The sequence below is a fragment of the Lemur catta genome, chromosome 3 (genome assembly GCF_020740605.2).
Source record: "Lemur catta isolate mLemCat1 chromosome 3, mLemCat1.pri, whole genome shotgun sequence".
NCBI lineage: Eukaryota > Metazoa > Chordata > Mammalia > Primates > Lemuridae > Lemur > Lemur catta.
In genome coordinates, this window is record NC_059130.1 from 120,533,197 (window position 1) to 120,549,455 (window position 16,259).

Here is a 16,259-nt window from a genome sequence, read left to right on the forward strand (position 1 = left end):
AGGCCCCAAGGTGGAGGGACCGGGGGTCCCAGGCCTAGGTGCCTCCCCAACCTGGAGTGGATGAGGGCTGCAAGTTGGGAAGGAAGGATTAGGGACCCCCCCCAGAGAAGGCGCCAGCTGCTCCCCTGGCAGCAAACACCATAGTGTATCCAGGGGGATTTTTGTGTTTTGACTCAGAGGCAATAAGTCTTTCAAACTAAACCAACGCAGACTAAACTGCAGGAATGAGGAAAGCCCCTTGGAAATAGTCGGGCTCACCACTTCTGCCGGCTGGTGATCGGCTGGTGTCTAGCTCCGGAGGTGCCTGAGCAAGGGGACTGTGGCCCAGCGGCTCCCTTCTGGAAGGGGGCCCGGCAGCTGCAGCAGGTCTTGTGGGAGCCTCAGCTTCTGGGCTTTGCACACCCGGCTCCCGGCTCCTGCTCTGGGCCATGCAGCCCTCGCGGGCCAGCCCACCCAGCAGGGAGAACATTCGGCTTCACGCAGACAGCAATCTCGGGGGTAGCAAGGCCAATCTTCCACCTCTACGTCCCCTCTGGTCGTGTCTTTAGCCACTGTGCCCGGGGCGGTCTGTAGTGCCTGCTTGGATGCCACCCTTCCACTTTCCTGTGGGCACTTCCAGTAGCTCCAAGTGCTTCCACAGGGTCAGTGGCTCACACAGGTGTCCACCCCACAGCACCAGGAGCCCAGGGCTCAGAAAAATGACACGTCCAGCCCTCGGGGTGGTGCCAGGAATAAATTAAGATCTTTCCAAAGGTCCCACAGGGTGATTCTTTGTTACCCAAGATGTCTTCTCATGAGCACCAAAGGCCCAGCCACCCAAGGCAGGGAAGGGCAAATTCAGCCCCACCAGGAACACGCTACCTGACCTCCAGTGCCAGCACCAGCCCAGCCACACTCCTGGGGACAGATGGAAAAAGGAGGGGGAGGGTCAGGTCACTCTGACCTCATGGACCCAACACTCCTTTTGACCCAGGACACTCTGTCCCAGCCTTGGGACCCAGCCTCCCCTCCTTGCCACAGTGACATTTGATCCAGACAGAACAAGAATTCTGGGGTGAGACATAGGACCACATCCCTCTGGGTGGCAGGAACAAGCCTCTGCTCTGCGCCTGAGGAGGAGTCAGGGCGGATATGGGGACCTGGATACATCTTCCCCGTGAGTTTTTATGGAGAAAAAAATTCAACTGCAGGGAGCTTAGTGCCAGCCCAGGAGGCAGGACCACCCAAGGGAAAGGCAGCCTTACCGGGCAGCTGGCAGCTGTTAGAAACACCCTGCTCACCTACCACCCGCGCTGGCCCCTCCAGGACAACAGTGGGACTCTCAGCCTTTCCAGCCTCATTCCCCACCCCTTCCCTGCCACCACCCTCCCCCAACAAAACATGAAAACACTGACAGTGTCCCCAACAAGCTGTGGGGGCGGGTATCTGACTCCCTTGCCCCAGCACCTGGTTTGTCTCAGTCTGGTGACGCACCTCGACTTTGATTTTGAGGACCCCTTTCCTCTCGTCCCAGGGTGGGCCTTGGTCTACCCCGAGCTCTGGGGTAGGGGTATGAGCTCAGTCTGCTTCATCAGAGTGTCACAGACACCCGGGACAGTGAATAGACAGGACAGCCAATGCTGGGCCTTTTGCTTAAATGACCTTCTGAGAAAGGGGCCAAAAAGAAAGAAAGTATGTGCTTAACTAGAGAGATATGCGATTGCTAATGCCAGGGTTTGAGCCCCTGGATGCAGCTGTGCCTGAAACCCCCTGACTTTTTAGCTACACACAGTTCAGCAAACCAATCTCATTTTGTTTGATTGGATTGGATTTTCTGGCCCTTGCAACTGGAAAATCCTAACCAACTCCCAAGTCAAGCTCGCTGAAGATACTACTTCTTTGTTCATGCTGTTTCTTCCACCTGGAATGTCCTCTCTTCCTTATCAAGCTCTGTCCCACAGAGCCTTTGAAACAGGCTCGGGTTCCCTCTGGAAAGTCTTCTGACCTCTGCCTGGCCTCGTGTGGATGCTGCTGCTGTGTCCTCGCAGCGCCGGCGCATTCTTTCCATTCATCCTCCCTCAGACACGTGCTGAGCCCCCCACGGTCGCTGTCCCTGGGTGGGCTCAGTCCCGCAGAGAGATGCTGCAACACCTCATTTTCTTACTGTCTCCCTCCTGAAGGCAGGGACCAGGCATCTCTAGCACCTGGCCCAGAGCCTGGCACACAGAAGGTGCCAGATAAATGCCCAGAGGGAGCGCCCCTCATCAAAGGTGCAAGTTATGGGGCAGAAATCCAAGCCTGTCTAGGAGCAAACCCTGTCAGTCCTGCCTTTAATCTATCCAGAATCCAGCCGTCCTCACGACTTCACTGCTCCCTCTGAGGCCTGGCACCAGCCCCTGGCACCTCGTGACAGCAGCAGCCTCCCCCTTCCCAGTCTGAACCCCACGAGCCAGTGGCTCACAGTGGCTCCCGAATCAGCCTCTGTCACCTCTTCTCCCCCCACCACCCTCTCTCCTGCCCCACAGCCTTCTAGCTGTCCCCGGCACATGCCCAGCTCCTGCCCAGGGGCTTTGCGTGTCCCAAGGCCTCTTCCTGGCTCTGGGTACACTGGGCCTGGGTGCCCAGGTGGCTGTTCCCTCAGGGCTCTGCACAGGGGTCACCACACCATTGCGGCCTTTCCCAGCCATCCCACTTAAGACGGCAAATGTCCTCTGCCCCCAGCGCTCCCGCCCTGTGCCCTGCTCTGCACATTCCACGGCACCTTGCAATGATCTTCATTTGCTTCTCTGCTTACGACTTGTTCCCCCGCAAGAACACCTGCTCCATGAGGACAGGGACTTTGTCTTGTTCACACCATGCCTCAGAGCCTGGCACAGTGCCCACATGGTAAGTGCTCAGTAAACGCTTGTTGAGTCAGTGAGCGACTCTTTCTGTACCACGATGCCACCTGCCCACACCACCATGCTCCATGGAAACGCCATTCCCAGCGGCCTCTCTGACCACACCATCTTCCTGACACCGTCAGGTGTCCATCTGTCTGTCCCTGACCTGCTATGGAACCTTCCCCAGTAGATCCAAAGCTCTCTTGCCCCAGGCCTGCCCTCCGTGCCCCCTATTCCTTGAGAACTCAGTCCCCAAACGTGGCAAGAGCTGAACTCTACACAGCCCAACAATTCCCAGTGTGCAGGGCCAGCCAGTACCCAGAAAGCAGGGAGCAGCCTTGGCCCCTTCCCTCCATCTGCACCGGCCAGAGCAGGGCATTAGCTCAGGCTGGGTGACAGAGAACAGGCCCTCCTGCACAGGCAGCACCCAGCCGGGGGAAACCTAAGTCTGCGCCGGGGCAGGGGAGGCTCCAACAGCCCCTCTGTACCATGCCCTGGGATCCCAGCTCCCAGCGTGCACTGCTGTGCTGCCACGGCTGCGTCCACACAAGCCGTCCATTCAGGGGGCAGCAGCCAGTGGGCGGCTGAGCTTCCTGGCAAGGCTGCCCACCCGGCACAGACCCACTGGCCGGGCGCCTCCCATCCGCCAGCCCGCCCAGGCGGCGTCCTGCTCCCCCACCCCACTCGCTCTCCCAAGAAAGAATGTGTCTGGTCTGGATCCAACAAGACCACGCTGGCCCCGTGGCATGGCGAACAGCCTTGTCCCAAGCACGACCGTCTGGCCTGGTGTCGGCTCTAAAGAAGTCAAGGGTCACAGGAGTTATCGTGGCAGCGAGCTGTGGCTCCGAGGCGGTCACGCCCATTCCCAGAGAGAGTCTGGGTGCCGGGAGATGCTGGCTGGCCGCCTCCTCCCCCAGGAGCCACACACAAAGTTCCCTTTATGGGAACAAGACAGGCGGGCACTGGCAGTTGCAGCCTCAGGGAAACCCAGGTTTGGGTTTTCTCCGAGGGCACAACCAGGCTTTTGTCTTGACGCTGACCCATCCCCACCCAGGCCGGCCCCCTAGGCGGGTACACTGAGTCCAGGCCCCACAGCCCTCCAAGCCCATCCTTCCAAGGCCGGGCAGAGGGAGACACCATAGCAGATGGCAAGGGACGTGCACCAGCCACCGGACACCCTCACGCTCTGCATCAAAACCTCACTGAGGACCCACCACGCGCCCAGCAACAGGATTGCGGTAGAACCCGCCACACAGCAGAGGAGACCACACAGACAGCTAACTGGGGTACAATTCACTGATGCCACGAATAGTTGTATCCTCCTACACGCCAGGCCTATGCTGCGGTGGGTCCCCAGGGCGATAAGGACAAAGTCCTGCCCACCTGGAGCCCATTCCAGCTGCGTCAGAGGCATCAACTTGCTGGATGAGGAAAGTACAGGTGTGTGATTATCTACCAGAAATTCGGTTCCCAACTTTGGCATGGACTGAAAGCCCCAGGAATTGTGACCAAGATCGAGCAACCCGGGTGCCCTGAGGAGGGATCCCACAGCTGGATTTCGGGTGGCCGAAGGAGCTCGTACGCATCACCTGCAAGCGACCTCTCTGTGGAGCTCTCTGAGGATCGGCAAAGACCATCTCCCCGGAACCTGTCCAGCGTGGGCTCCCGGTGCCCGAAGACACGAGGGCAGCCGTGTGAGAGGGAGACCATCTCCTTGCAGGGCGATGGGTCTGGTCTTCTTCCATTTCTGCTTTGTTTACGGCTGGATTCCATGAAGACTAAAAGTTAAGCTCCAATTAAGCCACCCCTTGCCACAGAGCTCCAGGCCCGGGCGAGGGGAAACGTGGCCCACCTCTGACTTCTGACCTTTGGGTCAGCCTTGGGACCCGGGCTCCACAGAGAGCATCTCCCGAGACCACTGAGATCTCCGCCAAAGGCCCCGAGGGACGGCTGTGCACGCAGGCCAGGGGCGGGGATGGAAATGCCCCAGCGATGCCACAGTTCTAATGGAGGCTGAGCGCCTGGTGCAGGGGCTGGGGCCGGAGAGGGCCGAGTGGAGTCACCACCGGCCCTCAGCTCCGGCCCAGCAGGAACCGGTCTGTTTCATCCCGACACTTGAAGCCGCCAGCTCAGCCAGGGCACCTCACGGTAGTGGAAAAGGCCAGATGCTCGGACAGCAGGTCTGCGGGGTTCCCCTTCCAACATGGCAGCGGGAAGGGGCGTCCGGCCGGCGACTGCTGAGGCAGCAAAGTCCCCGACGGCCAGAGCTGGGAAGAGGTGGCCACCCAGCCTGTCCACTGTCAGCATCAAAGAGTGACAGCCAGACACTGTCACCACAGGGAAGGTCACATCTGGGTCAGTGCTGGCGGCACGGGAAGGGAGTGAGCTATTCCCAAGGCCCATTCAGGAACCTCCCTGCGAGCCCAGACGTCTGACGAAGCCAGACAACAAAAGGAAGGGCTGAGAAGAGTGGCAGGAAGGGCAGGGCAGGCGAGGGCTGACACCGGGCTTCCCTCCACAGAGGGGCTCCTGCTGCCCGACTGTCAGAGTGGTTAGTGCAGGCCCAAACCACATGTCACTGTCCCTCTCTGCCACCTGCCACCTATGTGCCGGCTCTCCTGACCCTCTGGAATACTCTGCCAATTTTCAGCCATGGTGGAACCAGCAGGTGGTCCTGGACTTCCCAGAACTGGGCCAAGGCCCCCTTCAAGCAGACCCTCTCTAGCCCACCTCCCACTTCTGTCCAGCAGTGACTCCAATTCTCATAGGCTTTAGAGAAAACTCGTCGGCTGTGAGCCCTGGGCCCTCTTCATAAATAGACATCTATCCTTAACCATCAGGTTAGGACTTTTAAATCCCTCTTGCCAAGAACTTGGTAGATGATACAGCCCAGACAGGTAAGCAGGTAGTTTTCTAGACAGGAATAACAAACGAGACTCTGCAAAAACCCTGCAAACATGAGAGACAGGCACAGGCTTTGGAGCTGACAACTTTGGGTTCAGATCCCAGCTCCGACCCTTTGCTGGCCATGGACCACAGTTTCCCCATCTGCAAACCGGGATAATAGCCCTGTCTCACGGGGATGATCTGCGGAGTAGACAGATGATGCTGGTGCCTACTCCGCCCGGTGCCTGGCACATATTAAGTGCTGGTTAAAGAGAAGCTACAGACATGGTTCCAAGACAAAGAAGGAGCAAGACCAGATCACCGGGGACTAAGTCTCAGGGATATGGGGTGTTAATACAGGGCCAACCAAGCCCCTTCCAGGAAGGGAGCTCAGAGAAGGCAGGTATTTAAATCACCTGCCCAGCACAATTCCCACGCATGCACCACCTGGGCACAGCCTTGGCCCATGTGGAAAACAGAGACATCATGGCTGCCCCCATAGAGTTCGAGATGCATTGAAAGCCCAGAGGGGCCACCTGTCAGCAGCACCTACTGGTATTAATATCGCTGCTGCTGAACCCCCCCAACCCCACTCTGCCCATAAAACGCCACCCAGATACCCTGTGCCACAGGAGGACCTCTCCCGTGATCGTGGCAGTGCCCCCGCCTGTCCACCCTTCTCCGTCTCTCACTGACTCAAAGTCATGTAATTCACATCTTACCATCTCTGCCATTGGGCTGGCCCTAAAGCCAACAGCACATGACACTGACAATCACCAGCACATACAAAAACAGTGACCCTAACTTTGGACGGGTCTCAGATGTGATGAAATATACCATTAATGGGCCACCCAGTGTCCACCCCCCTCATCGACTCATGAACTTCTCAAATGCCTTCTTACCCCCTATGTTGGGCTGAATCCTGGGCACACAGTAAGTGCTCAGTAAAGGTCTGAAGACTGGACTGCTGGAACACTTCTCTGTCGGGTCCCACAGTGAGATCAACAGGCCGGGCAAATTGAGATAAAATCACACAGGATCCGCTCTCTCCCAGAAACGGGCCCTGGGAGCCCTCCCCGTGCCATCCGGGACATTTGGAATTCCTCCTCGCACACACACTGCCTTTGTGCGGAGTTCCTGCTTCCCCTCCGTGTACCACTAACCCAGAAACTCGACACTCAAAAGAGTCGGCTAAGCCCAAGGAATGCAAATATGCAAGGCCCACCGCCCCAGACGCCTCTGCAGACTAAACTAAGACGGTTTAAGAGCTTTTTTGAGCTTAGTGTTTTTTTGGGGATTTTTGTTGTTGTTGTTTTCGCTTTCTGAGGGGGTGAGAGGGGAAGGTTGAAAGGGAGATGGGACTATTTCCAGTACCTGTAATTACACGGCTGCCTTTTCCAGCCAGAGTCCCCAGCGAAGCCACTCTCCCTGCCGGGCCTGGAGTGGGAGTCAGAGACTCGGGAGTTCAGAGACGTGCGTGGAGCAGAGACACGAGATGCTTATTTTACAAACGGGTGGGGGGATCTTCCGCCAGAGCCTGGGGGGCCCCTCCCCAGCATGCCAACCTTTCGTGCCCGCAGCTGATTGTAGCTCCACCTCACCAAACCCAGCCACGGGCGGATGTGACCTCAAAACCGCCAGTGACATAAATGAAAAGTCCCCCAGGAGGGAACAAGACACACGAAGCCCACCCTCCAGGGCACCTTCAAAAGAAGGTGGGGGTCGGCCTGAGCAGGGAGAGGCAAGCGGGGGTGCACTCAGGGTCTTGCCGCGCGGACACAGCCACAGTTAGAGAACGATCGGCCAGTTCTGTCTTTCCCGCCAGCTCAGTGGCTCCAACACACACCGTGCGCCAGACGCTCTCAGGCACAGGGCTGCAGAGCCAGGCGGACGGAGCCCCTGCCCGCAAGGAGAGAAAGAGCCAGTCGATGGGCAGCCACGGAACATGAGCTGATTGGGTCAAAGGTGCTAACTCTTCCATGAAGGGGCTGGCTAGGTCCTTCGTTCATTCATCCCTCCGCTCAAACCCCACTGAGCACTGTCGCTGAGGCCTGCCGCAGGGGCCCAGCAGTGACCCACAAGGCCTCTGCCTGAGGCTGTTTCAGCACCTCCTCCAGCACTGCGGGGACCCTCACAAGCCCCCAGCCAGGCCCAGCTCTATCTCACCAGCTCCCTCAGCGACCTGGGCTGGCCGGTTTCTCCGGCTGCATTGCCCGAAATACCTGCAAAGTGGAAGGGGGAGGTGCCTGCTGCCCCCCGAGAATCGAGGAATAAATTAGATGTTCTGAGCAACCCGTTATATACAAAACATCCCCGCAACAGTGAGCTATGGAACCCTGAGAGGAAAGGGGTTCTCCTGGCCCTCCAGGGCCTCCCCACATCTGCACACAGCTGGGGTAGGGCAGAGAGGAAAGGCCAGATGAGAGAAGTCCTAGGAGGTTAAAGCCATGTGGCTGGGGTAGTCCAGGCCCAAGAGGCAATGATGGCTCAGTACCAGCCTTCGGTCTGTCCTGCTCCCGCTATAACGCCCCCCCCCCAGAACAGTGTCTGGCACACAGTGGGGGCTCTGTAAACATTTGCAGAAGGAAGTGTCTGCCATGCAAATTTAGGAGGGAGGCAAAGAGAAACTATAGTGGGGGTGGGAACAGTGAGAAACAGACACCCAGACATCTGAGGTCCCTGGCAGGGGGTCTCTGGCCCTGGCCGGAACAGACAGGTCTGGCTGCACAGCAGAAGTCACCTGACCCAGAGGACTTGAAAATGTGGGCTCCCCTCCAGCCCTTGGAGGAGGAAGGGGGTCCTGCCTCTGAGCCCAGGGACAAGGCAGGCAGGTGGCCAGCTCAAGGCCAGAGCCCAGTCGTGGTCCTCCTGGGAGGTCTGGGGCTGGATGCTTGGGGACAGGAAAGGCAGGGAGGCAGCTTCCCGCCTCAAGCCGGCCAGGGGAGGACAGCTGGGCCAGCAGCTGAGTGGCCACAGAAGCAGCAGGTGTGGATGCGGGAACTCACTGACAGGCTCATAAGACCAGTCACCCCTGCTACCCTCCCCTCTCCCCCTTGCCGGCCACCCTGCAGTTCCCTCTCCTTACTGTGGCTGACACTTGGGGCTGCTCCCCATCAAGGCCTCAGGGTGCAGCTCCGGCCTGGCTGGGACAGGCCGGCTTGGCCGTCTGCGGCGTCCTTGGTGTCAGCCATAATTCAACACCGCCCACGGCGGGACATGGGCACGTGCAGGCGGAGATTCCCCCAAGTGCCTGACCTGAGCAGGTCCCTGCCGCGTCCTCCACAGGGGAACAGCAGCCACCAGAGTCCCGAGGAGGGGTGGGGGCAGTGGGGCCTCTGGGGCCATCCAGTCCTGCCAGCCTCTCCTCCCACCCCCGAACTCCAAGATGCCAGATGAGGAGGAGGAGGAGGAGGAACCGTGGAGGCTTGGTGTGGTCCCCGGCCACAGTGAATCATGGGCTGTGGATGAGGCTGCTCATGTGGCCACACACTGGCCTGCAGCCCCTGCAATGTTGTCCTGCAGCCCCCTGCGATGTTGCCCGGCTCGGTGCCCTCCTAGCACTGCCCCTTCAGGCTCCCCCACCTCCCAGGCCCTAACACCTCTTTAGGACTCACTGCAGGACACCCCCAGTCTGGGCTCCTGGCCAGGGCCCCTCCTTTGTCATGCCGTGTTATGATCAGAGGCTCATGTGACTGTTGCCTGGCATGGGTGGTGAGTCCTTAGGGACAGGGACCCTGCCTCATCCTGCAGTGTGTCCAGAGACTGGCAGAGGCCCTGATCTTCGTAAGCTGTCCAAATTGTTAAACAGATGGAAGAATATTCCTCTGAATGACGGAAACAGCTGCTTGCCTTCAGTCAAACCCGAGAGATTCTGCAAGATGAGCTGCACGCCCATTTTCACAGATGTGGAAACTGAGGTTCAAAGAGGCTGAGAAATTTGCCCAGGATCCAGGTCAGAAGCCAGCATAAAACTCGTGGTCTTCCCCAGATGCTGGAAACCCAGGGTGGAAGCAGAGGGTGGCTTTGGGGAAAAAGGAACATGGCAGGAAGGCTTCGTGGGCTATAGGACAGGACACCGTCCCCATTCCCAAGGCAGCCTGGAGCTGCTGTGCCTCAGGCAGAATCCACACTGCTGAGTGACAAGGGGCCAGAAGGCGAAGGCCAGAGGAATGAACAGCCAGGGATGCCCCGACGAGCAGAGACCCAAGTCGGGGGAAGGCCCATCACTGCTCTGCCGCTGGCCGCCTCCCTGGTGAAAGAGCTGGAGGGGGGTGCGCATCCCAGGCATGCGGGTGCCCATGCCCACCTTCACCCTTGCCTGGACCCCAGGACCGCGCCCTCGCTGGGCCTCAGGAAATGCCATCTCTCCCCGAACTGCAGCTTCCCAGAACCGTCGCTGCGTTTACCCAACCTGCCCAGGAAGGCGAATGAGCGCAGCTGCTTCCTGTCCCCACCTGGCTTGTCACCAAGCCCGAGACTGTCCACTCAGCTTCCTCTGGCTCAGGGAGACACTCGGGCAGAGCCCGGCACACAGGAGCCCGTAGCAAACATGGAACGAATGGAAAGTCAAACTGAAAGTCAAAGAAGAATAAAAAGCTCCCACTGAAGCTACCCGTTGACCTGCAGAGGGTCAAACAAACCTCAGTTCCCTCGCCACAGGAAATCACCTACGTGTGGCTTTGGAGCTGTCTTTTCCCAGCTGGTGGCCTGAAAATCTCTTCCACATCCCCACACACCCGCTTCTCCCAGATACCCAAACTGAAAATCCTGGAGTCATATTGATTTTGGTGAGGACGTTTATTAAGCACTTATACGCCGGGTACCACCCACGCCCCTGGTGGTTTTGCATACGCGCACCACCTTCCACTAGTGCCGACCTTCTTCCCTCCCCCTCCCTCTCCAGTTCTCACCATCCCAAGGCCCAGCTTCAGTGTCACCTCCTCCAAGAATCCTTCTCAGATTCACCTGCTGAGAGTAAACCCTGATCCCCACCAAAAGCCTCTAGGACCTTATCACTCTCTGCTTAATGTATCTGTGAATTCTCTCTCCCCCTCCAGAGAGCACAGGAAGCAAACCCCAAAGATCAGGATTAAGGATCGTCAATTCCACAGCATGTTTCCCCCTCGGAGCAGGAGGTACCTGGGGGGTGGTGCACTGCCTCAGGCCTGGGATCGTGCCCATGAGGAGAGCACAAGGCAGCCTGCCTGTACCACCTCATCCCACCCATGGGGTACTCTTTTGAGACAGGGTCTTGCTCTGTCGCCCGGGCTAGAGTGCAGTGGTGTCATCATAGCTCACTGCAACCTCACGCTCCTGGGCTCAAGCAATCCTCCTGCCTCGGCCTCCCGAGTAGCTGGGTCTACAGGCATGAGCCACTGCACCCAGCCCCACCGGGTACTCTTACACCCCCATTTCACTGATGAGAAACTGAGGCTCAGAGAGGTTCCACAGCACAGCCAGGTCACAGGAAATACCAGAGTTGGACTCCAGCTACCTCCCCAGCCAGGCTCGTAACTGCTACAGCCCCCACCCAGACCAGACGCTTCCCAGGGCAGCCTCCTCTGGAGAAGTAGCTTCGTCTCGAAGCAGGGCCACGCTGGTCCATGCAGACCCAGGGGCGTCACAGGCAGACCACTCGCATCCGTGCTCTGAGGCAGCGGAACTGATGGGCTCTAAGACACGGAAACACTCCTGCGCCTTCTGGTAAATGGCGACGTCCCGAGCTCCCTACCTGTCCCCCCATCAGTCAGCCTCTTCCCCATGCCCCTTCACCATCCAGCAGCGCAAGGGGTTGTGCCTGGCACAGCAGAGGCCCCCAGGCCCCGCCCTATACCAAGACCGTCTCTGTGCTAATGTCCAGTGTGCTAATGTCACCTGGTGAGCCCCGTGGGATGACACGCACACCTGTGCCCCATCCCCCAGGAGCTGTCACCCCTTCCCCAGCAGTCGAGCAGGTCTCAGCACACCCCATCCTCAGCTCACCTGGGGCGGTGGCTCAGCCAGCAGGAAGTGTCTCTTTGCCAGGCAGGTCTCCTGGGGGTGCCTGCGAGCCCCACAGTGGGTGAGGCCGGCTGTCCCACCTGGCACCTTCCTCTTCACCCAGCTCCCCTCCCCCTGCCCACTCCAGGGCAGGGCTGAGCCAGAGAGAGCACAGGGTGGCTGTGGTCCCCTCGGCAGGATCAGGTGGCCGCTGTGTCCCCACGGCCCCTCCACCTCCCTGACCTCTGGCACCTGGTCCCGGCTTGCAAATGACTAAGCGATTTCTACCTCACAGCCCGTCTGCCAGGAGCCCGCTGGCTGCAGAACTGCACCAGGCTGCCCGGAGCCGCACGCGCTACACCCGTAATTGGCGAGCCCTCTTCTTGGGAAAGAAAACCCCCTCCATGTTTTGTTTTGTTTTGTTTTCCCCTTAAATGAAACAAATCCACCCACGTAGTTACTGGAAACGCAAGCATGTGAAACTGAACCGTTTGCAAAGAGAATTAGTCAGCAACCTTGTGAGCAGCGCAGTCCTCCGTAGGTGGGGCTCCCAGCGCTCCCCACTCAGCGCTCCGTGGACTGCAGGTGATGCCCCGGGAGTGGGTCAAAATGGGAATGCAGCCACGCACCGAGGGCTGGCGGGCTGGTGGCAGGTCAGGATGGCAGCACATTCCTCACTGCGGGCCACCGAGCGTGAATGGTTCCATGGCTGGGAGCTGGCTCAGGAATCACTCACATTCAATCCCAACCCCCAAGTCGTGAGCCTCTCCGGGTCTCAGAGTTTCCTCATCTGTAAAATGGGGATAACAGAACCCACCAGGTGTGTGTGTTGTGTCATCAGGACCATGAGAGACCATCTACCTGAGGCCCTTCGTGCCTGGCACCCAAAAGGCAGCCACGAAAGGCCAGCTCTCGACGGGGCCCTTGTGCAGGAGAGCCAAGGGGGGCAGAGGGGACTGCCGTGGGGCTCCGCATCTCAGAGCCAGCATGGGGTCTCTTGTAGCAGTGGCATCCGCTGAGTGGGCTCCCAGCATGGCATGGTGGGTGGGCAGTGGGGCAGGCACCAGCAGGTGCAGGTCTGGTCCAGCCCCGCTGGGCTTCTCAGCCTCCGCATCTCTACAGGGAGGGCAGATCCACGTCACAGACATTTTATTTTAAACCAATACAGTGCCATTTCCTTGAATTATTTGCCAACTTTTCAAAAAGTCTGGACTCTTGGCTTGTTTTAGGGAGGAAAAATGGACATTGTAGTGGCAATGGGCTCTGCTCCCTCAGGTAGAAGAGGCCAACCCCTCACACAGGACACACCTGTCCTGCTTTGCCACACTCCTCCCCCTGCCCTATAGCCTTCCTTGGGCTGCGTCCCTCATTTGTGCCCCCTTCCCAGCCCCTGGGGGCATCTGAGTTTGTGACCCAGTTTAAAACCCTAATTTTATTTAGGAGCATGACCTCAGCCACTTGCCACTAGAAATATCCACAGGAAGTGTCCCTTGGGAAGGTAATTAAAGTCTGATGCTTAAGGCTGAGTTTTCTTGGAGAAAAACAAGACGATGTAGAAAGACCTAGGCCCGAGTCTGGCCAAGGGAAACGCAGGCATGAGGCTGTCATTTTCTGAAATTCTTTATGTGATTTACTAGACAAAGAGTAGAGCCCGATGTCCCGGGCCCTGCTGTCCCTCCCCTGCCCTGCGTCCCTCTCCTGTGGTTATGAACTGCAGATGGCCTTTCCCTGTGCCCTTGTCCCTCTGGACATGCAGAAGGCAGTCGGGGGTGACATGCTGAGGAGCGGCAGCCCGACGTTCATCCCGTCAGGAGGGTCAGGACAGCCGCTCACAGGGCAGTGAGCCCCCAGCTGCTGTGTGCACTTGGGGTGGGGGAGGGAGGACTCACCAGCACATGGCCAGATCTACTCCTGGCCCAGCAGAGATGCCGAAATGTCAAGGGGCATTTGGGGCACTTTCCAGTTGTCTCGGTCACTCCTGCACTTAGAAGTGATTTGGTCACTGTTGAAGGGAAGCAAAGGTTCAGGATCTGCAGCCTTCTAGCCTCTCCAATGACTCCCCTCGGTCATTCAGCCTCCACCGAGCTCCTGTTAAGGGCAGGCCACCAAAACCGGCAGTGGGCAAGCTGGAACTGCCCCTCCCGGGTACCCTCCCGTGCCCACTCCTCTGCCCACCTGAGCCTCCCTCCATCAGAAAGTCCTCCCCCCACAGCAGCCCGGGCTCGCGCCATCCCAGAATCTGCACGGTGTGGCACTGCGGGGCCTGCTGCCCTGCTCCCACCTCCCAGATCGGGAGCCCGTCCCCGCTCAGGGGCCGTGGGGGCAGAGGTTCAGTCCAGTTTGACTTCTTGGCTGTGTGACCCCAGGCAAGTTATCTGACTTTTTTTTTAAACTTTGGTTTTCCTGTCTGTAAAATGGGCACAGTAATCCCCAGTCGATGGGGCTCTGGGTGGCAGTAAATAAGTTAATGCACGGAAAGTGCCCAGAGTGGTGCCGAGCACAGAGCAAGTGCTCAGTAAACACAGAGTGAACTGCTCTCATTTCTAAAGCCAGTGGGGGCAGTGGGTGGGGGGAGGGGGTCCATGTACACACGTCCCGCCACACAGTCCAGAACTCCACCCAGCAGCCTCCCCAGGTGCTTTCCAAAACTGTGACACTTCAGTGAGATAAGTCAATGTGAGATTGTCACAAAATTCAGCTCATGAGCTGCTTGTCCAAGAAACCTCCATGATGGCACCTGTCCGCGCCGTCCGGCACTTGCAGAACTTGGGAGAACCACACCCTTCCCCCAGCTGCTACCCACGTGGGAAGTATGAGAAGAAATGAGTTCTAGGATGGTGTCCACGGCTGCCTGGCTGCACACGTGTACTAAAACCATCTATGTGTATGTCTGTAACAGGTGAACTGCGTGGCTGTAAATTATACCTTGGTAAGACTGCTGGAAGTGAATCCTGCATTAGCTCCCACTGTATACACCCTGAACCCTGAAGCCACAGTACCCCACTGCCTACAATATTCAGAAAGGTCAGGTTCTACCTGCTTTGTCTTATTTTTAAAACCAGAGAAAGAGAGGCAGGGGAAACAGTTACACCAAGACAAGAAGCTCAGCGTCATGAGTGCTCCTGTATCTCAATACTTAGTTGCAGCTTAAGGAGAGATGCCGGCCCCGTTTTTCTGCTTTGTCTAAGCGCAGCTCTTGCACCTGGCGAGGGCTAAAGCACGGCTCAGCAGCACAGTGAAAAAAAAAAACCACGTTCTCCAGGGACACTCGAAACCCACCTTCCCAGAAGAAAATAGAGGTCACATCCCAAACATCCAAAACACTCGGCAACTTGGGCAGAAACATCTGGGTGTCGCCTGCTTGGCCCCAGGTGTGGACCCTCACCTATTCCTGCCTGCATCCCACAAGCGTTTTGGGGAGATGGCAGAGGCAGGGAAGGGTGGGAGACAACCACTCACGGTCAGCCTATAGGGGAGGGGTCTCCAAACTTATTTCCAACAGTTCAAACTATTTCCCCCCAAAGTTAAATCTTGCACAGAACCCTCCCTGCCTCAAAAAAAAAAAAAAAACAAGCCAAAAGAGCAGGGCACGGTGGTTCATGCCTGTAGTCCCAGCGACTCAGAAGGCTGAGGCAGGAGTTCAAGTCCACCCTGGGCAACACAGCAAGACCCTGTCTCTGGAAAAAAAAAAAAAAAAAAGCCAACAGGTAAAAGTGGGATTGCTCTGGTCCAAACGGCCTGTCTTCCCCACTCCGGCGTGGCAACCCAAGCCCCTGTGGGAAATGAATGACCAGGGAATGCCGTGTCCAAAGGATTAGCCATTCCAGGGAGCTCCGTTCTAAACCCCAAAGCACGAGAGCTCTGTCTGACCCTTTTTAGGACTTCAATGTTGTCCCTAAGCCTAATCCGTCTTTCCAGAAAGGAGGATGGCCCGTGCGCATTAACAAGATGAGTGAATGAGTGATAATTGTGGATGCGGGGGGATGAGGGTGTGGGGTTCAAGGTATCAGTCTCTCTGCTCTGGCCCATGTTTGAAATTTTCCATTATAAAAATATACACAAACGCTGACAGCAGAGTAAAACCTCCGCCGTGGCGCGACACATCAGGGGAAGAAAGAAACCCCAGTCATCGTCGGGACTCGGCCGAGACAGCCGGACAGAGCCGGCATTCAGGGAATACTGGCTGAACGATGAAGAAACTTAAAAAAAAACCCCTTTATCCTGAGCTGTCTAGACGCCCCTGAGCGTGGCACGGGCGTGAGGAAGACGTGGCTTCCCGGGAGGCAGGGGAGGGAAAGGCTCTGTTCACACAAAACAGCTGGAAATTGGCCCGACAGGACCCACTGGAAGACAGGGGGAATTTATCTTTTTAAAAATTGTATTTCTCCAGAGATGAGGAAGTCTTTTTAAAGGAAACCTGACATTTATATATAATTTATACAGGATTAGAATAAATTGGACGCTGGCCTGGCTCCCTTAGGGTGACTCTTCCAAGCTTCTCACACGCGAGGCGACCTTTCTCGTTAGAGCTTC

General features: G+C 57.6%; 1 protein-coding gene across 3 annotated transcripts in view; it reads right to left on the reverse strand.

Moving 5' to 3' along the window:
* Positions 1 to 16,259, reverse strand: part of SPSB1 (splA/ryanodine receptor domain and SOCS box containing 1) — a 67,013-nt gene that overhangs the window by 34,443 nt on the left and 16,311 nt on the right. Inside the window, exon 2 of one of the 3 annotated variants that reach the window (XM_045546202.1) lies at positions 13,616 to 13,814. The exons of 1 other annotated variant lie outside the window; for it this stretch is intronic. The gene's annotated coding sequence lies outside the window, so the exon portion shown is untranslated. Of the gene's footprint in view, positions 1 to 13,615; positions 13,938 to 16,259 lie in introns of those variants that run through there. One more of the 3 variants, XM_045546204.1, reaches the window with a different exon arrangement.